The sequence below is a fragment of the Callithrix jacchus genome, chromosome 14, assembly GCF_049354715.1.
Source record: "Callithrix jacchus isolate 240 chromosome 14, calJac240_pri, whole genome shotgun sequence".
Classification (NCBI taxonomy): Eukaryota; Metazoa; Chordata; class Mammalia; order Primates; family Cebidae; genus Callithrix; species Callithrix jacchus.
Window position 1 is genome coordinate 37,064,845 of NC_133515.1, and position 26,262 is coordinate 37,091,106.

Genomic DNA, 26,262 nt, shown 5'->3' on the forward strand with positions numbered 1-26,262 from the left:
ATCTGCTGGTCCGTGAGAGATGAAAATTCATCTGAAAGTCTGGTGTCCTCTTGTTCTCTGAGCTTTCACTGGGAGCTACAATCCTGAGCTGTTAGTGATCAACCATCTTGGATCTCTCCAAGTTGTTTTCATATGTTCTTATCATTCAGCTCTCACATACAAGTGAGAACATGTGATATTGGTTTTCTGGTCTGTTATTAGTTTGCAAAGGATAATAGCCTCCAACTCCATCCATGTTCTTGCAAAAGATATGATCTCATTTTTTATGGCTGCATAGTATTCCATGGTTTTCCCAGGTATTAGCCAATTACAATTACTGTGGCTACACTTCTCTCTCTGAGTTGGCAGAGGCCGAGGCAGCCCTTGGTGACTGGGTACCAATCACCAAGGGCTGACTTGTATCACATTTTCTTTCTCCAATCTGTCATTGATGGGCATTTAGGTTGATTCCATGTCTTTGCTATTGTGAATAGTGCTGCAATGAACATGTGCTGCAGTGCACATGTCTTTATGGTAGAATAATTTATATTCCACTTAGTAGATATCCAGTAATGAGATTGCTGGGACAAATTGTAGTTCTGCTTTTAGGTCTTTGAGGAATCACCATACTACTTTCCACAATGGTTGAACTAATTTACACTTCCACCAATAGTGAATTAGTGTTCCCTCTTCTCCACAACCTAGCATCTATTAATTTTTTTCGACATTTTTTGTTAGCCATTCTGACTGGTGTGAGATGCTATTTCATTGTGGATTTGATTTGCATTTTTATAACTATCAGTGGTATTGAGCTTTTTTTCATATCCTTGTTGGTTGCATGTATGTCTTCTTTTGAGAAATATCTGTTCATGTCCTTTACCCACTTTTAATGGGGTTGCTTGTTTTTCTCTTGTAAATTTGTTTAAATTCCATATAGATGCTGGATATTAGACCATTGTCAGGTGCACAACTGGCAAAAATTTTCTCCCAATCTGTAGTTTGTCTGTTTACACTGTTGATAGTTTATTTTGCTGTGAAGAAATCTGTAAGTTTAATTTGATCCCATTTGTCAATTTTTGCTTTTATTGCAATTGCTTTTGGTGTCTTTGTCATAAAATCTTTGTTCGTTCCTGTTTCTAGGATGCTATTGCCTAGGTTGTCTTCCAGGATTTTTATGATTTTGGGTTTTACACTTAAGTGTTTAATCCACCTCGAGTTGATTTTGTATATGGTATAAGGAAAGGGTCTAGTTTCAATCTTCTGCATGTGGCTAGCCAATTATCACAGCACTGTTTATTGAACAGGGAGTCTTTTCTCCATGACTTGTTTTTGAAAGCTTTGTCAAAGATCAAATGGTCACAGGTGTGCAGCCTTATTTTTGGGCACTCTATTCTGTTTCCTTGGACTATGAGGTACCATTTTTAATGAAACCATCTTCTAGTTTCTTGTGGGTGTCATAGAGGTTTGGGAGACCAACCTAGCCAAATTAGATCCCTTGTCTCAACTTTGCTTTACTTTTTCCTCAAGATAGTTTTCTTTATAACATTAATTTGTTCATCTTGATTTGTAATTTATTTGTTTTTTAATAGGCCTTCTGCCATCAACCTTTAAACCTCAGGAAGGCACAGAACAGGTATATTTTCTTTACTGCAGAATTCCCATAGTCTGATATACCTTCAGGCACAAAATCATCAATAAATGTATTTTAAGAATTCAAATTAAGTCAATAATTTATTAGAATAACATTGAGAATTAGTTGTAAATTTCATCCTAATCTAGTATAGAATAGTAGATTCAGTTATCACTAAGGGGTTACCTCCCTGCTACAAACTGAGCCAGAAACTCCATATTAAAAATAATTACACACACACACACACACATACACACACACACACACACACACACACACATTATGACATATAGTCTAACTTGGACCAAATAGAGCTAAATTTCTAGGTTTCCAAAATAAAATGAGGCAGCTAAGGAGAAACTGTCAGTGTGGCAGCCTACAAATATTTGGTGCTAGATTCAACCCTGTGGTTAAGGAGATAGTATTCTAGCATCCAAATAGGCCAGAGATAAAATTGAAACCTACATAAAACAGGAAGGCTGTTACCCCTTCAGGAGAGCTGCAGTGAAATGTCCACTCATTTATGTTAAACAGAACTGTCTTCCTCATCTCTGGGAAGCAGCAAAAACATTTGCCATCTTATTAGGGCTGTTTGGATGAGAAAGAAGTCCCCATCAGTAAAACAAAATTCCAAGTCCTCATATAGATATGGATCCAAATGTATAATACCAGCATGGTACAGAAACTGCAAGCTGAGAACCTGACATGAAGACAATTTCAGGATTACTGACGCTAGGAGATGCCCAACAAATGCAAATGCAGACCTGTTTTGTAGGGCTACTTTCACAAAGCAGCAGTCAGATGGTGATAGTGCATCATTAATAGCTCCTTGTAAGAACAGGAAGATCTTTGTTGAGAATAGACTCTAGAAAGGTAAAAGTGGAAGCAGTAAAGGAGGAGGCTATGGCAGTAGACTAGAGAAGATGCGTCACAATGGTGACTTCAACGAAATGGAGAAGGTGAAATCTGGTGGAATCAGTACAAACTACCAAGTTTAATCAGACAGGATTTGCTGATAAATAGAAAGTCATACATGAAAGCTGTCTGTGTGATGTCAGTGATCAAACCACAAGGTACCAGGAAGAAATAATAATCCTGAAATTGATCAGACCCAATAACAACACATCCAACTATATAAAACAACAAATGAGAAAACTACTAGGAAAAATTGATAAACTTTCAATAATAATAGATAATATTAACACATCTATCTTAGGAATCAATATAATTAGCAGGAACAAATTATTAAGGTTTAAAAAATATGAAATTACAATAAATAAGCCTGACTTAGTAGGCATAAACTGAACTCCATATCCAGCAAATACACAAAGCACTTTTTTTCAAGCACTCATGGAACATGAAAAGAATTGACATACCATAATGGAAGTTTCAATAGATGATGATATTTTCTTAATACAGTGCAATAAATTTTTAAACCACTCACAAAAAAACAGTTAAGTAATATTGTACTTATATATTTGCTTTATCTGATCCTGAGAATAATCAATGCTAATTTAATTAATTAATTAATTAAATTTTTCCGACCTTCACTGTGGATTTTAGGCAACATATCTTGTCATCAACTTGCTAGTTCTCCAAGACACCTCAAATAAAAGATTGGTGCAAATGCCAATTATACAGTTCAAAATAAGTTCAAAAACAATGATTTTCTGCAAGCAAAGCAAGTTCATAATGTATCTTAAAATTCCATGTATACATTTGACTTTCTTTTTTACTGATATTTAAACTATTGTCTCTAACTATCAAATTCCAAAGTTACACTTCACCATAAACACCCTCTTGCCTCAGAAACCTACACATAGTTTCTAATACAATTTGGCACTGAACCATTTGCTGATCTGAGAAGTTCAGAAGAGAGCAAATGGTTTATAGCTAGGATTTGAGAGAAGAGAGAACTTTCTGACACTTAATTTGAAAAAAAAAATCCTTTCTTAAGATTCTGTTTTGATGGTAAGGACTCCATTCTTCAAAGTTCCACACAGTGATATACAGGCCACAAGAGTCTTTGTGATGTTAGGGTCCTATCACACGTGGACACATTTGACATGAGCTATGGAACTTTCTCACTTCTGAGGCCCCCGAGGCAGCACAGCTGATCTTTGTTATCCTCATCACCACTTTTGCCTCATTAAAAAAAAAATATTCTAGATAAGCTGTTTATATCTTTACTATATCTAATTAATTTTCCCCTCTTCTCACCGTACTCAATAATTGTCTGAAATGGCCCACAAGAGACTAGTTAAAAGTAATCTTTTTAACAGTAAACAGGCATTATTCCTAAAATGAGAAAAAAAATAATTCTCGCAGGGAAGAAAAAACCCAAAAAAACAAAACCTCATACATAGAAACAAAAGATAAAAGCAGGAGGATTTGAAAACTCATCTTTTAAGAGACTTAAAAACTGATTTTGAAGTTTTAAAACATTTCTAATCATAATTATTTTGTTACTTCTGGAAATACTGAGAAACACAGTAAACTTAGAGTAGCTTTTTACAATATGCTGAGAAATTTTGAAATTATTAAAGTTGCTCGAGACATTTGATGAAAAATAATACATTAATACAAACTAAATGACGGAGACATTTCTATTTTAGAAATCTATTATGTGGCATCATAACCATAGTTCGATGTTTCACTGTCTTAAATATGACAATAGATTTAACACTAAAGGTTTCAAGGGAAACACTTTTTTGCTTTAATTTGGCCTCATTTGTATACTACAATGATATTTTCAGTGTAGCTGGGTAGATGCTATGAGTTTAAACCCAATATTCTCCCCAATTTGAATCTGGAAAGTTGTCTGAATTATGATGGAAATGACATATTTAGGTGACATAAAATTCTAAAATAAGAAGAATTAAGAATGCAAAATTTTCAGTGATTTTTTTAAAAATCCATAATGTTTGAGTAATTTATTTACTTGCTGTATCAGTTAGGGTCCAGGAAGAAAAAAACAGTCATACACTTAAACATGATAATGAAAGATAATATAATGAAGACACTACTTCTGAGGTATGGACAACTCCCCTGATAACAAATTAACTGTAGGGAGTGCTAAGGCACTACCTGAGATTAAGCCACAGAGAAGTGCTGTTACTGTCTCTAAGGCAGAAGTAAACAGTATTATCAGAGACAGAAAGCTTTAGCCTTAAAAAAAAAAAAAAAAAAAAAAAGGAGCTGCCTGGCTGGGTGCAGTGGCTCACACCTGTAATCTCAGCACTTTGGGAGGCTCAGGCAAATGGATCACCTGAGGTCAGGAGTTCAAAACCAGACTGGCCAACATGTCAAATCCCCATTTCTACTAAAAATACAAAAATTAGCTGGGCTTAGTGGTGCACACCTGATCCCAGTTTACTCCAGAGGCTGGGGCAGGAGAATCACTGGAACCCGAGAGGCATAGGTTGCAGTGAGCCAAGATTGTGTCATTGCACTCCAGCCTGGGTGATAAGAGCAAAGGAGGGGGAGCTGCTTTATGGATCTGCTATCGTAAAGCACCAAACATTAAACAGATGTTTCTGAATGAGCATGACTCTCAACTGAAAACTAATTGAAAATGCAAATACATAAGCCTACTTCACAACTACTGAGTCAGAAACTCTGGAGTGGAAACCAAATATTTGGGTGTTATCAGACCCTGCAGGGTAATTCAGATGCACACTCAAGTTTGAGAACCACTGTCTAAGAACAACACAGCCAGAACCATGGTGATGCAGAAAGGGAGGTTAATAAGCACCCTAAAATATTTTTCCTCCATACATGCTCTCATCTGCTAGTGCCTCATCTTGGCCAAACTAACTAAAAGTCATAGTCAAAGGAGCCCAGGTGATGTCATTCAGAAGCAGCTTCCCAGGGCACAGAGCAAGGTAGAGAAAGGCAGAGCATTGAAAAGGGTGTGGAGAAGTAACTAGAGAATAATCAGTAGATCCAGTTTTCAAAGTAATGTGCCTTTAAAACTATATTATTTTTATGAGTCAAAATCAATGTTTTTATTAACAGCCTAAAATTTGAAATTCTGGGTGAGTGAATAAGAGGATTTATGTTTTCTTAATATCTCTTTGGCTGGGAGCAATGGCTCAAGCCTGTTATCCCAGCATTTTGGGAGGCTGAGGTTGGTGAATCACCTGAGGTTCGGAGTTCATGACCAGCCTGACCAATGTGGTAAAACCCCGTCTCTATCAAAAATAAAAAAATTAACCAGGGATGATAACGCATACCTGTAATTCCAGCTACTCGGAAGGCTGAGGCAGGAGACCACTAGAACCCGAGAGGCAGAGATTACAGTGAGCCAAGATTACACCATTGCACTGTAGCATGGAAGACAAGAGTGAAACTCCATCTCAGAACAACAACAGAAAAAGATTTCTTTAACATATAACAATAGTTGAGAGCCTAGTATGTTATCTATACCTGGATCTTTATTTATTGTTATTACATTTGAATAAATACCAAAGTGCTTTAAGTGTCCATTTTAGAGATGGAGAAATTAAAACAGGTTAAATAACTTGCTTGAAGTTCCTTAGCTAGTAAGTGGCAGAAATTTAAAACCAGACATTTTTTTTGTGTCAAAGCCCATGCTCTGTCTATGATAAAATAGTGCTACTTATACAAAAATAATCAAACTATGTCATGCATTATCCACTGAAGGTCTTGTGATCAAGGGCTAAATTGACTGTGTTCCACATGTAAGGTGATAACCTGATTTTCCTAGCAGAGGCCTGATTTATGCATGTTATTCTGGAATGTCCAGTGTTTGATAATATATTATATGATCACTCTCTCAATATGGTAAATAGATGTGGTGTCTTTTACAAATGCAATTCTGGATGTGTAGAGAAAAGCCAGTTGAATCCCTAGGAGGGGAGATGCTTCGCATTGCTCTTGTCAATGCTAATAGAAAACACAAATTAGACTACAGTCTTCTAAGGCATTGACTTACTAAAAAAAATGTTTTAGAGGGAGGAATTCTCCAAATTTTGGGGCTACATCTTGGTAAGGCTATGGATATTTAAGGTGGCATTCACTAAAAAAAATAAAAATAAAACCCTGTCATCACTACTTAGTATAGAACATTTATTACCATCCCCTAGTGCAGACAACCCATGTGTACGGTATACAGCACATATAATTAGAAGACTCTGCTTGGAGGTGCTCTGTGATTAATGCCTTAGGTAGGCATTTTGATTCCTATACTAATAGAACCTGACTGGCTCTGAAACACTGGTGTTGTTCAGGTATCTCAGGAGTAATAAAAGGTTGCTTTTGGCTTATTGCACAATTCCTTGAGTCATTAATTATAGCTGCCCAAAGTGGAAAGTTTATAATTAAACATATAATTTACTCTTCTACTTTTGGATGAAGTAAATTAAGGCAATTAGATTTCTTTTGATTAAGCATATGGAGCCATTTACAAAGTGCACAGGTGTGTACAAGCAGAAGGTAGACTACAAAAACATCTACGTTTCAAGTGTATTTTGTCACTTTGTTGTCACTCTCTGGCTGAAGTAATTATGTTAATCCATTTGAAGTGGATTTCTTTAGCTTTTCTGGTATGCTGCTGCTCTGTTTATTACTTGGCATCCTAAGCTACTTAAATAACAGCAAGTAATGATCGGCTACAAGTGTCAGCTAATCACAAAGATAATTTTGGCTAGGAATAGCCACATAATATTATTTTGGTGAATATCTTCTCTATCATTCAACCCCTAAATACCTTTCATAATGCATGTGCTATTTGAAAAATGACTATTGGGAAACAAGCTTTTTTTCCTCAATTTTATTGCATCAATATTCTTTTTCAATGTTTGGCATCTTCCAAAAAATACATCTATATTTCCACTGTTTGTATTATGTACATCATAATTCAAATGCAAAGTATTTTCTTTTCTATTCAGAATGTTCTTCTGGCGAGGAATATCTCTGTGTCACACTAGAGAAACAATTTCCATGTCAAAGATAACTATTCCGAGTGCCAAAAGAATGATGACAAAAGTCCTCTACACAAAGGCGTATTTCAAACATGATTTGTATAATTAGTAACTATGCCTCTTACACAAATGTGCTTGAATCTTCCAATATATGTGCATACTGTTATAAGTAAAATAAGCATTATTTCATTTAAAAACTACTAAATTTATAAGACTTTTTCTCCTTTTATATTTTCTAAATCAATAGCTAACTATGTATTTACTACTTACATGCAGTCTACATTAAAATAATTTCAACTGTCAAGTTGATTGAAAGTGACTTCATTTCTCTATGAGGCTCACCTTTAGCTGCCTTCCTTTCATCATGCGTATCTGTCAGATGCAACCAGTGACTGTAAGCATTACATACAAGGACAACTATTTGTGATGGAAAGACTCCGAGGTGTCCCACATGATATCTATATCTTGATATTCATACTCTTATGTGATCCTTTCTACTTGAGTAAAGGCAAGGCCTGTGAACTGCCCTTAATGAATAAAATATGGCAAAGATGATAAGATATCACTTCCATAATTATATTTCATAGGTTTGTGACTTCTGCTCTTTAAGAAGATTCTGTCTCTTACTGTCTTTGAAGAAACAAGTGGCCACATTGGTATATACCTGGCAGCCTCCACCAGACAGTCAGCGAGAGACTGAAATCCCCAACAACTGTAAGGAAGTGAATTCTGCTAAAACCACATAAGCCTGGAAATGGATCTTCTCAGTCAACCTTGACATGAGACCCAAGCACTGGCCAACACATTGATTGCAGTCTTGCAGGACCCCAAGCAGAGAACCAAGCTAAGTTGTGCCAGAATTCTAATTCACAAAGACTGTGAGATAATAAATGTGTGTTGCTTGAAGCCATTACATCTGTAGTAACAAAATTGTTGCATGGCAACAGGAGACCAACATACTAGGTAAGAGTGAGTCAATGGGAAGAAAGCAATCAATTTTAGGGAAGCAGCAACCTCCCTACCAACCAACCCAATCTAGTTTGAGAAAAGGAGACAACATGCTTTAGTTCAGAGCAAAAAATGTAACAGCAGATAAATTCTTGAGAAAACCTGCTGGATTTTACAATGTGGATTCTTATACCATTCCAATCAAATGCTTCCTGTAGATTCAAAGGCATCTGCATTAATGAAAGCATCCTGAGCAGCTAGAATTACTGTTTCAATAGGCTTTTGATACTCTGGAAGATCATCAAAAAGATCCTGTCTCAAAGTACAAGTTAGAGATTGGGGAAGCAGCAAGCTCAGCTATAACTTTTCCACCCAGAACTACTGTAGGGGAAGAATGGGATGCTCCAGAAGATGCAGCTTCTCCTGCGGCTCCTGGAATACATGAGTCAGTCACATTCTTGACCTGAACTCTCCTTAGGAGACAAAATAATTAGTGAAGTCTTGATGAATCACAAGGGTAAGGAGGAGCTAAGAAAGAAAATTCATCACCATGGTGTGGATCACATTTACCAAAGAAATATTAGAATAAATAAGATCTCACTACTAGAATAAAATTTGCTAAAATATAAGTTAGTGATTTCCAGTTTCAGCAGTTTCAGCTCCATGTGTAAATAGCTTAAAAGCCAATACTCCTATCCTTACAACAAGAAAAAGATTAAAAAAAAATAACAACAATTTTCTTAGACCTAGCAGAGAATCAAGGTGGCAGGGAAAAACACCACTCTGAAGTCTATACAGATTTATGAATACAGAGTCTCAGCAAAGATCTGCTTATCTAAAGCATATGCCACTGGAGCCATGAGTTGGTAGCAACACACAAATGGTAACAAATTGGTGGAGATTGACTATGGACTACCATAAGAGTAAGAAATTTCTGAGGGGAAAAACTGTGTAGGTTTTATATCCAGTAAAGCCACCAGGTTTTTAGTGAGAAGAGCTAAGAAAGGTTACTTCCAGACTTGGAGTAACAAAACAGTAAAGCAATCTGTAGGCCAGGTGCTATGGCTCATGCCTATAACCCCAGCACTTTGCTGGAGCCCAAGAGTTCAAGATCGTTCTAGGCATAGCTGGACCCTGTCTTCACAAAAAAAATAAAAATTAAGGGTATCTGTTGCCATATGCCTGTAGTCCCATCTACTCAGGAGACTGAGGCAGGAAGATTGAGGCCAGCAGTTTAAGGCTGCTGCAGTGAGCTGTGATCATGCCACTGCACTCCAACCTGGGCAATAAAGCAAGACTCTGTCTTTAAGAAAAAAAAAAGAAAGGAAAGAAAAAAGAAAATGTAAACATTGAGAAATACTATTCCCAGAGTGTTCTCCATGGCACTATCTACACTCCAGGGGAAAAGGTTTTACCATGGCCTTATTTCACCTTGGGGAAAGGTAGTTACCTAAATTGAAACCCCTCTAGCTTATTAATTTTATTAAACAGAGTGGGGGAAAGCTAAGAAACACTTATAAAACTTCAAATCCAAGGACCCAGACCCACTAAAAAGCTGAAAATTGGTCACATTATAGAATGCTTCCTTTCCAAAAAACATTACCAACCCTTAAACAGGCCAGTATAACAACAGTAGATAACATCTAAGAGAAGTACAAAATCTATCTAACAAGTTTTTAGGACAGCCAAATGCAACAGATAAAAAGACAGACATCAGAAGAATTTGAGGCTTCTGGCATCTACATCTACAAGCAAACATTAAAACACAGCCTAACTCCTAGCCAGATGAACATAAAACCATACACTAATGGCCCTTTACCTTACAGTTTCTATTACCTATATCATATGCAGCTTTCAAAAAATTAAAAGGAGCTCTCTGGGAAAGGCATCCTGAAGAAAAGCCAGCAGCTCCAGTCAGGGGCTTATAGATAAAGCCCCCATCTCCCTGGGACAAAGCAAGTTGGGGAAGGGCAGCTGTGGGCACAACTTCAGCACACTTAAATGTTCCTGCCTGCTGGCTCTGAAGAGAGCAGCAGTTCTCCCAGCACAGCATGTGAGCTCTGCTAAGGGACAGACTGCCTCCTCAAGTGGGTCCCTAACCTTTGTGCCTCCTGGCCAGGAGACACTTCCCAGCAGGGGTTAACAGATATTTCATATAAGAGAGTTCCAGCTGGCAACTGGCAGGTGCCCCTCTAGGATGAAGCTTCCAGAGGAAGGAACAAGTAATAATCTTTGCTGTTCTGTAGCCTCCACTGGTGATACCCAGGGAAGCAGGTTCTGGAGTGAACCTCCAGCAACCTCCAACAGTCCTGCAGCAGAGGGGACTAACTGCTAGAAGTAAAACTAACAAACAGGAAGAGCACCATCATCAACAATAAGGAAGCACAAGCAGAAACCCCATCTCAATACCACCAACACCAAAGACTAAAGGTAAATAAATCCATGAAGATGGGGAGAAACCAATGCAAAAAGGCTGAAAATTCCAAAAACCAGTATGCCTTTTCTCCTCCAAAGGATCACAATGCCTTGCCAGCAAATGAACAAAACAGGATGGAGAATTAGCTGGATAAATTGACAGAAGTAGGCTTCAGAAGGTGGGTAATAACAAACTTTTTTGAGCTATAGGAGCATGTTCTAACCTAATACAAGGAAACTAAGAACATTGAAAAAAGGGTAGAGGAATTGCTAACTAGAATATCCAGTTTAGAGAAGAGCATAAATGACCTGATAGAGCTGAAAAACACAGCACAAGAACTTTATGAAGCATACACAAGTATCAATAGCTGAATTAGAGATTGAAGATCAACTTAATGAAATAAAGTGTGATGAGAAGATTAGAGAAAAAAGAATGGAAAGGAACAAACGAAACATCCAAGAAATGTGGGACTCTGTGAAAAGACCAAACATATATTTGATTGGTGTGCCTGAAAGTGATGAGAATGGAACAAAGTTGGAATATGCTCTTCAGGATATTATCCAGGAGAACTTCCCCAGCCTAGCAAGACAGGCCAACATTCAAACTCAGGAAATACAGAGAACACCACAAAGATGCTCCTCAAGAAAAGCAACCTGAAGACACATAATCATCAGATTCACCAAGGTTGAATTGAAGGAAAAATGTTGAAGGCAGACAGAGAGAAAGGTTGGGTTACCCACAAAGGGAAGCCCATCAGATTAACAGCAGGCTTATCTGCAGAAACCCTGCAAGCCAGAAGAGAGTGGGGGCCAATAGTCAACATCCTTAAAGAAACAATTGCCAACACAGAATTTCATAACCAGCCAAACTAAGCTTGCTAAGCCAAGGAGAAATAAAATCCTTTACAGACAAGTAAATGCTGAGATATTTTGTCATTACCAGGCCTGCCTCACAAGAGCTCCTGATGAAAGCACTAAACATGGAAAGGAACAACCGGTACCAGCAACAACATAAACTCAGCAAATTGCAAAGCCCATCGACAGTATGAAGAAACTGCATCAATGGGCAAAATAACCAGATAGCATCATAATAGTAAGATCAAATTCACACATAGCAACATTACTTTAAATGTAAACAAGCTAAATGCACCAATTAAAAGACACAGACTGGCAAACTAGATAAAGAATCAAGACCTATCAGTGTGCTGTATTCAGGAGACCCATCTCAGGTGCAAAGACACACATAGGCTCAAAATAGAAAAGATGGAGGAATATTTACCAAGCAAATGGAAGGAAAAAAAAAAGCATGGGTTTCAATCCTTGTCTCTAATAAAACAGACTTTAAACCAACAAAGATCAAAAGAGATAAAGAAGGACATTACATCATAATAAAGGAATCAATGCAACAAGAAGAGCTATTCTAAATATATATGCACCCAATAAGGAGCACCCAGATTCATAAAGCAAGTTCTGAGAGCCCTACAGAGAGACATAGACTCTCACACAATAATACTTGGAAACTTTAACACCCCATTGTCAATATTAGACAGGTCAGTGAGACAGAAAATCAACAAGGATAACCAGGACTTGAACTCAGTTCTGGACGAAGCGAATCTAATAGACATATGGAACTCTTCACCTCAAATCAATAGAATATACATTCTTCTCAGCACCACCTCAAACTTATTCTAAAATTGACCACATAATGGAAGTAAAATACTCACCACCAAATGCAAAAAATGGAAATCATAACAAATAGTCTCTCAGACCACAGTGCAATCAAATTAGAACTCAGTATTAAAAAACTAATTCAAAACTGCACAACTATGTGAAAGCTGAACAACATGCTCCTGAATGACTACTAGGTAAATAATGAAATTAAGGCAGAAAGTTCTTTGAAACCAATGAGAACAAAGACATAACATACTAGAATCTCTGGGACACAGCTAAAGCAGTGTTTAAAGGAAAATTTATAGCACTTAGTACCCAGAAGGGAAAGCAGAAAAAATCTAAAATTGATACCCTAACATCAAAATTAAAAGAGCTAGAGAAGCAAGAGCAAACAAATTCAAAAGCTAGCAGAAGACAAGAAATAATTAAAATCAGAGCAGAACTGAAGGAGACAGAAACAAGAAAAACCCTTCAAAAAATCAATGAAACCAGTAGCTGGTTTTTGGAAAAGATCAACAAAATAGATAGACTGAGAGCCAGACTAATAAAGAAGAAAAAGAGAAGAATCCAATAGATGCAATAAAAAATTATAAAGGCGATATCACCACTGATCACACAGAAATACAAGCTACCATCAGAGAATACTATAAACACCTCTACACAAATAAACTAGAAGTTCTAAAAGATATGGATAAATTCCTGGAAACATACACCTTCCAAATTCTCAACCAGGAAGAAGTCAAATCTTTGAATAGACTAATAACAAGTTCTGAAATTGAGACATTAATATTCTCCCAACCAAGAAAAGTCCAGGACCATATGCAGTCACTGCCACCTTCCACCAGAGGTACAAAGACAAGCTGGAACCATTCCTCCCAAAACTATTCCAAGCAATGAAAAAGAGGGACTCCTCCCTAACTCATTTTATGAGGCCAGCATAACCCTGATACCAAAACCTAGCAGAGACACAACAACAAAAATTTCAGGCCAATATCCCTGATGAAATTCAATGCAAAAATCCTCAGTAAAATAGTGGGAAACCAAATCTAGCAGCACATTAAGAAGTTTATCCACCACAATCAAGTTGGCTTCATCCCTGAGATGCCAGGCTGGTCCAGCATACACAAATTAATAAACATAATCCATCACATAAACAGAACCAATGACAAAAACAACATGATTATCTCAATAGATGCAGAAAAGGCCTTCAATATAACTCAACACCCCTTCATGCTAAAAATTCTCAATAGTATCTCAAAAATAAAGAGATATTTATGACAAACCCAAGCCAAATCATACTGAATGGGAAAAAACTGGAAGTGTTCCCTTTGAAAACCAGGACAAGAGAAAAATGTCCTCTCCCAACACTCATATTTAACACAGTATTGGAAGTTCTGGCCAGAGCAATCAGGCAAGAGAAAAAAATTAAAACTATTCAAATAGGAAGAGAGGAAGTCAAATTGACTTTGTTTGCAGATGACATGATTGTATATCTAGAAAATCTTACCATTTAAGCCCAAAATTTCCTAAAGCTGATAAGCAACTTCAGCAAAATCTCAGGATACAAAATATGCAAAAATCCTGAGCATTTCTATACACCCATAACAGACAAACAAAGAGCCAAATTATGAGTAAACTTTCATTCACAATTGCTACAAAGAGAATCAACTATCTAGGAATACATCTTACAAGGGATGTAAAGGACATCTTCAAGGAAAATCACAAACCACTGCTCAAGTAAGTAAGAGAAGACACAAAAACATTTCATGGGATAGGAAGAATCAATATCATGAAAATGGCCATACTGCCCAAAGTAATTTATAGATTCAATGCTATCCCCATCAAGCTACCATTGACTTTCTTCACAGAATTAGAAAAACCTACTTTAAATTTCATATAAAACCAAAAAGGAGCCCACATAGCCAAGACAATCCTAAGCAAAAAGAACAAAGCTGGGAGCATCATGCTGACTTCAAACTATACTACAAGGCTATAGTAACCAAAACAGTATGGTACTGGTACCAAAACAGATACATAGACCAAAGGAACAGAACAGAGGCCTCAGAAATAACACCACACATCTACAACCATCTGAACTTTGACAAACCTGACAAAATAGGCAACAGGAAAAAGATTCCCTATTTAATAAATGGTGTTGGGAAAACTGGTTAGCCACATGCGGAAAACTAAAACTGGATCCCTTCTGTACACCTTATACAAATTAACTCAAAATGGATTAAAGGCTTAAATGTAAGACCTGAAACCATAAAAACCCTAGAAGAAAACTTAGGCAATACCATTCAGGACATACGCATAGGCAAAGACTCATGACTAAAACATCAAAAGCAATGGCAACAAAAGCCAAAATAGACAAATCAGATCTAATACAACTAAAGAGCTTCCGCACATCAAAAGAAACTATCATCAGAGTTAACGGGCCACCTAGAGAATGGAAAAAAAAATTGCAATCTATCCATCTGACAAGGGGCTAATATCCAGAATCTACAAAAAACTTAAACAAATTTACAAGAAAAAAACAAACAACCTCATCAAAAAGCAAGTGAATGTTATGAACAGAAACTTCTCAAAAGAAGACATTTACGCAGCCAACAAACATATGAAGACAAGCTAATCATCACTGGTCATCAGAAAAATGCAAATCAAAACCACAGTGAGATACCATCTTATGCCAGTTAGTATGATGATCATTAAAAAGTCAGGAAACAACAAATGCTGGAGAGGATGTGGAGAAATAGGAACAATTTTACACTGTTGGTGGGAGTGTAAATTAGTTCAATCATTGTGAAAGACAGTGTGGTTATTTCTCAAGGAAACTAGAAATGCCATTTGATCCAGCAATCCCATTACTGGGTATATACCCAAAAGATTATAAATCATTCTACTACAAAGACATATGCACATGTATATTTATTGCAGCACTGTTCACAGTAGCAAAGACTTGCAACCAACCAAAATGCCCATCAGTGACAGACTGGATAAAGAAAATGTGGCACACATATGCCAAGGAATACTATGCAGCCATAAAAAAGAATGAGTTCAAGTCATTTGCAGGGACATGGATGAAGCTGGAAAGCATCATTCTCTGCAAACTAACACAAAAACTTAAAATACTACGTTTTCATTCATAAGTGGGAGTTGAACAATGAGAATACATGGACACAGGGAGGAGAATATCACACACTAGGGCCTGTAGTAGGGATAGGGGGTTAGGAGAGGGATAGCATTAGGAGAAATACCTAATGCAGATGATGGGTTGATGGGTGCAGCAAACCACCATGGCACATGTATACCTATGTAACAAACCTGCCCATTCTGCACAAGTACCACAGAACTTAAAGTATAATAATAATAAAAAATTAAAAGGAAAGCAAAAAGACAAAGAAAAAAACCCACAGTCTAAAGAGATGAAGCAAGCATTAGAATCAGATTCAGACATAGAGTTTGAAATTACCATGCAGGGAATTATAATAATTATAAGTAATATGTTAAAGATTTTTATAGAAAAATGTAGACAATATGCAAAAACAGAGGAGTAATGTAAGCAAAGACAAAGAAATTCTAGGAAAACATTAAAGAAATACCAGAACTCAGAAATACTGTTGCAGAATGATAAATGTCTTTGATAGGCTCATCATGGGCCACTGGACATGGTCATGGAAAAGCTCACTGAGCCTTAAGATATGTCAATGGAAACTTATCAAGCTGAAATGCAAAGGAAAAAAGCATAAAAAAACAGAACAGGAAATCCAAGGACAATTTTAAACAGTGTGACAGAAATGTAATTGGAATATCAAAAAGAGAAGGAAGAGAGAATGGAGAAGATAAAATATTCAAAATAATAATGCCCAAGAATTTAACTAAACTCATGACAGACTGCAAACAACAGATCCAGAATGCACACAGAACTCTAAGCAGACTAAACTATACAAAAAAATAAAACCTATACCTATGCACATCATATTCACATTGCAGAAAACAAAAGCAAAATAGAAAATCTTGAAAGCAGGTGCAGGAGATAAAAAAAAAAAACTTACCTATATAGAGAAACAATGTAAAAACTTACATCATAATACTTATTATAAACCATTCAACCAAAAAAATAATGGAGTTAAATATTTAAAATTTTGAAAGAATGAAACCACCATTTCATAATTATATATTCAGTAAAGTAATCCCTCAAAAGTTATGAAGGAATAAAGGCTCCTCATAAAAACAAAAGCTAAGGGAATGTATTGCCAGTAGACCTGGCCACTTAGAAATTTGAAACATTCATTAGGGAGAAAAAATATATACAGCCCCAAAACTAAGATTACATAAAGAAAAGAAAGTCTCAGAAAAGAATTACAGGAAATTAAAATAAAATCTTTTATTTTTTTCTTATTAATTTCTTATTAACCTATTAATAATAGCTTAATTTACAATTAATAATTGATCTAAAAGTAAAAAAGATTGTTTAAAGTAATAACAGCAACCATGTAGTAGATGATTACAGCATATGTATAAGTAGAATGAATGATGGCAATGATATAAGGATGGGAAAAGGGAATTGGAAAATATCTATTACAAAGTGGCTGGAGTCACACAGAAAGAGGAGATAGGGTCAGACTTAGGAATGGTGGCCTTCATGTTCTACAGCTGACAATTAGCTGCCACCTTTTGGCGCCACAAGTCCAAGACCAGACCATACTATAGTCTGCTGCCCAGGTTCTGGAAATTTCTGAATTGTTCAATAACTAATAACTCCAAGTACAGCAGCAACAGCGAAGGAATCTCTCACTGCATAAATACATGCATATAAAATAGTTGCAAGAAGCTGTGTCTCCCTTCTCAAAGGATATGTGGCGAAGTTACTAGAAGAAGCTAAAGCAATTGTAAAAAAAAAAAATAGGTTCTAAAGACATTGTGATAATAGCACAGAATTTCACTTGTGGTAGAGAAAAAGGAACATTTGAAAGCAGTCCCAAAAGAGGAGTGAAGATAGTTTTCTCTCGAGAAGCAAAAGCTATTTCCTCTCAAATGATTGGGAAAAAGTTGCTTACCAAGCAAACAGGAGAAAAGGACAAAATATGGACTCAAGTATTGGTCTGTGAGCAAAAATATTCGAGGAGAGAATACTACTTTCCAGTAACAATGGAAAGGTCATTTCAAGGTTCAGTATAAACAGGAAGTTTGCAAGGTGATGTCAACACTGGAGATGTTTCTGCTGAGACTCCCGATGTAATAAAGAACCTATTGATGTTGTGGAAGGCATCAAAAAGGAACAAGCTGTCTGGCTTGCACAGAGGGTAAGATTTTCATCTAATATTGTGGATTCTGTGGCAGAAAACGTAGTCAAGCTTTACAGTCTTTTTCTGAAATACAATACAACCTTGATAAAAATAAGCCCAGTGATAGGAGATTCAGATGGAGCTCTGCTAAGTTCAGACACAAAGATTCGTTTTGATTCTAATTCAGCCTTTCACCAGAAGATCTTTGATCTACATGACTGGACTCAGGAAGATGAAAGGAATAATAATGAAGTTAAGCCACATCTCAACTACACTGACCTCAAAGGAAAAATAGGCTGTCTAGTAAATGGTGCTGGTTTGCCTATAATCACAATAGATATAATAAAACTTCATGAAGAGACTTCAACCAGCTTCCTTGTTGTTCATGGTAGTGCTACAGTCTATCAAGTAACAGAAGCATTTATGCTTATCACTTCAGATAAAAAGAGATACTGGCTATTCTGGTCAACATTTTTGGAGGAGTCACTTGATATTATTACACAAAGTATAGTTTTGGCAGTAAAAGATTTGGAAATTAAAATACCCATTGTGGTACATTCACAGCTACACTAGTTTGTAAGGTACACTATTTTACCTAAGTACAAGGTACACTAATACAGGGTACACTAGTTAATTTACAAGGTACACTAGTAAATGATGCTGAGGCACAAATAGCATAGAAGCTTCTAGAATGGCTTTAAATCTCTCTGAAATCGTGACCTTAATCAAGCAAACTCATGTAGATATAAAATTTAAGTTGCTAATATGATCTAAAAAGCCAGTGAATGGCTGAAAATTATACTTGTGCTATAATCATTAAAAATACTGTGCTCTGTGTTATTGTTCTTTCTCTTTTTAGTGTGTGAAGGTTATAATTGTGCTCTAGGCACAGAAACTTTTAGAAGCATTTGGTCTGCATTTAATTCTGCTATTTAGAATGGACTATTTATCTAAAGAACATATAATACACATATCTAGTTTTGTTTTGTTTTGTTTTCAATCAGTCTTTTTCACTTCTACAGAATATCCTTGCAATATGCCTGTTTATATTGTTGTATATAAAGTTCTACGTTGACAAGAGTCCTACAAACAAATATGAAGAAAAATAATCAAATTGCTGCATTACTCTTTTAAAAAGAGGTAAAATTTATAGATAGAGAAGAGATAAAATAGAATAACATAAAATGCTCAATTTACATAAAAGGCAAAAGATAAATTAAAAAGCAAGTATAACAAAATAGTTAAAAGCATGGTAGATGTTAAGCATCTCAATAATCACTATAACCATGAACGCTCTAAATGCACCAATTAAAAGACAGATTGTCAGAGTAAATGAAATATATGTCACTCCTGTATATTCTACAAGAAACCCACTTTAAAGACTCAGACTAAAGAGATGGAAAAAGATATAGTATCCTAGCACTTATCAAAAAAAATAAAAAGAAAGAAAAGAGAAATAACTATTGTATTAGTCAGGATTCTCTAGAAGAACAAAACTAATGGGAGATCACACACACACACACACACACACACACAAAGGGGAATTTATTTATTAAGAAATATTAACTCACGTGATCACGAAGTCCCACAACACCTCATCTGCAAGCTAAAGAGAAAGGAAGTCAGTCTGAGTCCCAAAGTTGAAGAACCTGGATTCCAATGTTCAAAGGCCAGAAGCATCCAGCACAGAAGAAAGATGTAGGCTAGGAGGCTAAGCCAGCCTAATCTCTCCACATTCTTCTTTTTGTTTTTTATTCTGGCAGCAGATTAGATGGTGCCCACCCAGATTGAGGGTGGGTCTGCCTCTCCAGTCCACTAACTAAAAAGTTAATCTCCTTTAGCAACACGTTCACAGACACACCTAGGATCAATACTTTGCATCCTTTGATCCAATCAAGTTGACACTCAGTATTAACCATTAGAACTATGTTAATTTCAGACAAAGCAGACTGCAGAACAAAGAAAATTATCAGGACCAAATAACGGCATTGCATAAGAATAAAGGATTCAGTTCTCCAAGAAGACAACAATATTTAACCTGTATGCAATGAAGAAGAGATTATCAAAGTAAGTAAAGTAAAAAAATTGAAAGAAGTACCATTAAACTACCATTGACATTATTCACAGAATTAGAAAAAATTACTTTATAATTGATATGGAACCAAAAAAGAGCCCATATAGCCATAAGCTTAAAGAACAAAGCTGGTGTTTGTACTAGACTTCGAACTGTACTATAAGACTACAGTAACCAAAACAGCATGATACTGGTATAAAAACAGACACACAGACCCATGGAAAAGAATTGAGAACTCAGAAATAAGATCACACATATACAACCATCTGATCATCAAAAAACCTCACAAAAATAAGCAATGGGGAAAGGATATTTATTTATTAAATGGTGCTGGGAACTGGCTAGCCACATGCAAAAAATTGAAACTAGACTACTTCATTACACCTTATACAAAAATTAACTCAAGATGAATTAAAAAATCAAATATAAAACCTAAAACTATAAAAACCCTCAAAGAAAATCTAGGTAATAGCATTCAGGACATAGGCACAGACAGAGATTTCAAGGTAAACACATCAAAAACAATTGCAACAAAAGCAAAAATTGGCAAATGGGATCATATTAAACTAAATAGCTTCTGTATACCAAAAGAAACTATCATCAAAGTAAACAGGCAATCTACAGAATTGGAGAAAAGTTTTGCAATCTATCCATCTGACGAGGGTCTAATATCCAGAATCTACAAGGAATTTAAACAAATTAAAAAAAATAGAGGGAAAAAGACATAAACAGACTCTTCTCAAAAGAAGACATTTATATCACCAACAAATATAAGAAAAAATCTCGACATCACTGATCATTAGAGAAGTACAAATCGAAATCACAATGAGATACCATCTCCCACTAGTTAGAAAGGCAATTATTAAAAAAAGAAACAACACATGCTCGTGACACTGTGGAGGAATAAGAACACTTTTACACTGTTGGTGCAAACGTAAATTAGTTTGAGCATTGTGCAAGACAGTGTGGCGATTCCTCAAAGAGTTAGAAACAGAAATACCATTTGACTCAGCAATCCCAATTACTGGGTATATACTCAGAGAAATATAAATTATTCTACTATAAAAATATATGCATGCATATGTTCATTATGGCACTATTCACAACAGCAAAGACAAAAAAATCAATCCAAATCCCCCTCAATGATAGACTACATAAAGAAAATGTGGTACATATACACCATGGAATACTATGCAGCCATAAAAAGGAAGAAGATCATGTCTTTTGTAGGAACATGGCTGGAGCTGGAAGCAAAGTAACACAGAAACAGAAAATCCAATACTGTATTTTCTCACTTATAAATGAAAACTGAAGGATGAGAACACATGGGCACAGGGAGGGGAACAACATACACTGGGGCCTTTCAAGGGGGTGGGAATAGGGATAACATCAATAGAATAGCTAATGCATTCTGGGCTTAATACTTAGATCATGGGTTGATAGGTGTGGCAAACTACAATGGCACACGTTTACTAATGTAACAAACTTGGGCATCCTGCACATTTATTCCAAAACTTATATAATAATATATAATTTGAAAGAACAAAAAGGAAAAGTAGACAAATCCACTTTTATAGTTGAAGAATTGAGCACCTCTATATCATGAACCAACAGAGACAATGGGGAAAATCCATAATATATGAATAGTTTAACTGAACAATATTATCAGTCAGTCGGACTAATAATATTTGTAAAATATTTTATTCAAGTACAGCAGAATAAACATTCTTCTCAAGCAAACATGAATCATTTATCAAGATAGCCCACATTCTGGACCATAAAACAGACCTTAATAGATTTAAAATAATAGAAACCATACAAAGTACTCTCTCAGACCACAATGGAAAAAACTAGAAGTCAATTACAGAAACATAGCTGATATTTTTCAATATCCAAACATCAAACAATAAAATTCTAAGTAATACATGAATCTAAGAAGATAATTTAAAGTTATTTTGAACTAAATAAAAATAAAAATACAATTTATCAAAATTTTTGGTATGCAGTGAAAGCAATGCCTATAGGGAAACTTATGGCAGTGAACATTTAATTTAGAAAAGAAAAAAAAAATCTAAAACTAATAATTTAAATTTTCACCTTAAGAAACTAGAAAAAGAATGGCAAATAAGCCTAAAGCAAGAGGAAAAGAAATAATAAAGCATGGAGCATTAATCCCTGAAATCAAAAAGTGGAAAAATAAATAGAAAAAAATTTAAAAATGGAAACACTGTTTATTCTAAAATATCAGCAAAATTCATAAGCCTGTAGCCTAACCATCATGCTCAACACATACACACAAACACACACATACACTCACACACAGAGCGAGAGAGAAAAAGAGAGAGAGAACACAAATTACCAATATCAGATGTTGGGGTCCGGCACGTCTGCCAGGGGGGCTGCCGACCTGCGGGAGTCCCTGAGACCACCAACGTAGATGTCTCGTTCAACCTGAGGGAGAGAGTGCACGGAAGTGAAAGAAGAAAGAACAGCGAGGTCTAGAGGTCTGCATGACTCATAGTCAAACGACAGCCGCTTTATTTTTGTGGGTTACAGCTTTTATAACTTTTTTCTTGTTACATTTACGTTAGCTCAGCAGAAAAGGGGTAAACAGAAAAGGGAACAGAAACCACATAAAAATAGTTATCAGGGGCTTGTGATAATAGCTTACAAAGCAGTTTAAAGGTTAATATATGTTTTTTAAGAGTACACAGTGCAAGCAAACAATGGTGCCCTCATGGTGGCTTGTGAATCATGTTTTCCATCAGGAGATAGAACAAAGGCTCAGCTCCTGAGAAAATATGGGCAGGGGTCCCTGCCCCTCTCAGGCATCTCAATTGCAGCAAGTCCATTGCCTACACAGAGATTGAAGGGGATGTGAAAGCAGACAGCACAATGCCCTCGTAAACCACAGGCCCTTGCTCTGTATCCTGTTTTTGCCTCAGTGGCTCAGCCCGTGACCTTTGCCTCAGCTCATCAGCCCTCGAGAGTGGGGGGAGAGCAGATAGGTCCAGCAGCCAAAATGGGGCAAGTCACGCTGTCTCAAGCCTTTGTTGAGAACGCTGCAATCAGAAATAAAAAAGTGGTCATTACTACCAATCTCCTGAACGGTAAAAGAATAATAAATAAATATTATTGATAACTTTTGTCCCCAAATTTGATAACAGAAACAAAATGTACCAATTCCACAAAAGATCAATATTTATACAAAAAGAAATATAGAAATCTGAATAGTCCTATATATATTAAGGAAATGAATCAAAAATTAATAACTTTCAAAAGGAAAAAGACACAAACCAGATGTTTTAATAAAAAAATAAGCAAACAGATCAATAAAATGGAGTAGAGCCCAGAAATAGCTCCACACAAACATAGCCAACTATCTTTAACACAAGGCAAAGACAATTTAATGCAGAACAGTTAAGTCTTTTCAACAAATGCTGCTTGAATAATTGGATTTCCCTATATAAAGAAAAAAAAACCGACCGGGCATGGTGGCTCACGCCTATAATCCCAGCACTTTGGGAGGCCAAAGTGGGTGGATCACGAGGTCAAGAGATCGAGACCATCCTGGTCAACAAGGTGAACACCATCTCTACTAAAAATACAAAAATTAGCTGGGCATGGTGGCGCATGCCTGTAGTCCCAGCTATTCGGGAGGCTGAGGCAGGAGAATTGCTTGAACCCAGGAGGCAGAGGTTGCGGTGAGCAGAGATTGTGCCATTGCACTCCAGCCTGGGTAAAAAGAGCAAAACTTCGTCTCAAAAAAAAATAATAATAATAAAATAAAAATAAAGAAAAAAACCCTATAAATATATCTTATGCAGAAATTAACTCAAAATGGGTCATAAAAATAAATGTAAAACATAAAACTAAAAAAAAAGTCACAGGACAAATTTAAGTGACCTTGACTTGAGTTATACACTGTTAGTTAAAACATTAAATCACAATTCTTGAAAGAAAAATTATGACTGGCTAGACTCTATTAAAATTAAAAACTTCTCTTCTGCAAATGATACTGTTAAGAGCAACAAAACACAAGCCATAGACTGAAGGAAAATATTGGCAAAACACATATCTGGTAAAAGAAGCTTCCATAATAGCAAAGAATTAAAGCTCAACAATAAGAAAACAAATACCCTAATTTAAAAATTGGCAAAAAATCTAAATGGATACAGCATTATAAAAATATATAGAAGAAAATCAAGCATACAAAAAGATTTCTAACATAATTTCTCATTAGGAAATTGATGATTGAAACAGACATAAGATTGTCTAAAATATTTAAAACTGACAGTATCAATTGCTGATGAGGATGTGGAGCAACAGGATCTCTCATTTATTGTTGGTAAAATGCAAAATTGTGTCTCCACTTTTAAAGACAGTTTAGGTATTTTCTACAAAGGTAAAACTGGTCTTACACAGGATTGATCAATGATGCTTCTAGATATTTACCCAACTGATTTAAAAACTTCTGTCACACAAAACCTGCATAGAAATATTTATAGCAACTTTATTTATAAGCCCCAAATTTTCAAGAAACCAAGACATTCTTCAATCAGGGAATGCAATAAATAAACTGTGGCACATTTATTATCAAATTATATGATATTTTGAAAAAGGAAATCTATAGAGACAGTAAAAATATTCGCTGTCACCAGGAGTTTGTGGGGAGGAGGAAAGAGTTGAATAGGGATTCAAAAGGGGAATTTTGGGGGTTGTAAAACTATTTTAGAGACTATAATTGTGAGTATATAACATTATGCCTTTGTCAAAACCCCAAAATACTTATAACACAAAAAGTAAACTGCAATGGATACAAATTTACTTTTAAAATGTCATTTTGGTAGTCAAAGAAATCCCAAGATGGAATGCAAAATATGACAAAACAATCTAACAGAATTACAAATACATGACATAATCTCACTTAATGGGCTGGGGGGAAAGGAGTGATATAAGTAACTTTACGCTCCTAAAGAGAAGAGCATAATTATCTTGTGTGTGCATAATTAATAATTTTAGTTTTATTTTTCCAACTTTTCAATTCAGGGAGTATATGTACAGATTTGTCACCTGAGTAAATTGTGTGATTTCGACGTTTGGGGTATAAATAATTCTGTTACCCAGGTACTGAGCATAGTACCTAATAGTTAATTTTTCAATTCTTATCCCCCCCTTCCTCTGGTGTCCCCCATTTTCTATTGCTGTCATCTTTATGTCTATAAGTACCCAATATTTAGCTCCACTTATAAGTGAGAATATGAAGTATTTGGTTTTAATTTTCTGCATTAATTTGTTTTGATTAATGGTCTCCAGTTACATCTATGATCCTGCAAAGGACATGACTTCATTCTTTTTTTAATTAATTAATTTATTTTTTTATTGCATTTTAGGATTTGGGGTACATGTGCAGAACACGCAAGAAAGTTGCAAGATAGGTACACATGCAAGATAGGTACACACGTGGCAGTGTGATTTGCTGTCTTCCTCCCCTTCACCCACATCTGGCATTTCTCCCCATGCTATCCCTCCCCAGCTCCCCCCCACTGTCCCTCCCCTATTCCCCCCAATAGACCCCAGTGTGTAGTGCTCCCCTCCCTGTGTCCATGTGTTCTCATTGTTCATCATCCACCTATGAGTGAGAATATGTGGTATTTCATTTTCTGTTCTTGTGTCAGTTTGCTGAGAATGATGTTTGATGTCCTCCATATTCATCCATGTCCTTACAAAGGACTCAAACTCATCGTTTTTGATTGCTGCATAATATTCCATGGTGTATATGTGCCACATTTTTCCAGTCCAGTCCATAAGCATTTGGGTTGGTTCCAGGTCTTTGCTATTGTAAACAGTGCTGCAATGAACATTTGTGTGCATGTGTCCTTATAGTAGAACGATTTATAGTCCTTTAGATACATACCCAGTAATGGGATTGCTGGGTCAAATGGAATTCCTATTTCAAGGTTTTGAGGAATTGCCACACTGTCTTCCACAATGGTTGAACTGGTTTACACTCCCATCAGCAGTGTAAAAGTGTTCTTATTTCTCCACATCCTCTCCAGCATCCGTTGTCTCCAAATTTTTTAATGATCACCATTCTAACTGGTGTGAGATGGTATCTCAATGTCGTTTTGATTTGCATTTCTCTAATGACCAGTGATGATGAGCATTTTTTCTTATGTTTGTTGGCCTCATGTATGTCTTCTTTTGTAAAGTGTCTGTTCATATCCTTTGCCCATTTTTGAATGAGCTTGTTTGTTTTTTTCCTGTAAATCTGTTTGAGTTCTTTGTCTATTCTGGATATCAGCCCTTTGT

General features: G+C 36.0%; 1 long non-coding RNA gene and 1 pseudogene across 2 annotated transcripts in view; one reads left to right on the forward strand and one right to left on the reverse strand.

The window, feature by feature from the left end:
* Positions 1-22,484, reverse strand: part of LOC144579153 (uncharacterized) — a 37,599-nt gene extending 15,115 nt beyond the window's left edge. For both annotated transcript variants that reach the window (XR_013526075.1, XR_013526074.1), the window contains exons 1-3: positions 22,310-22,484; positions 19,448-19,482; positions 5,845-5,934 (exon numbers count right to left, since the gene is read on the reverse strand). This is a non-coding gene — a long non-coding RNA (uncharacterized LOC144579153). The remainder of the gene's footprint in view (positions 1-5,844; positions 5,935-19,447; positions 19,483-22,309) is intronic.
* Positions 17,626-18,535, forward strand: LOC100412772 (succinate--CoA ligase [ADP-forming] subunit beta, mitochondrial pseudogene; annotated as a pseudogene).
* Positions 22,485-26,262: the final 3,778 nt, after the last annotated feature.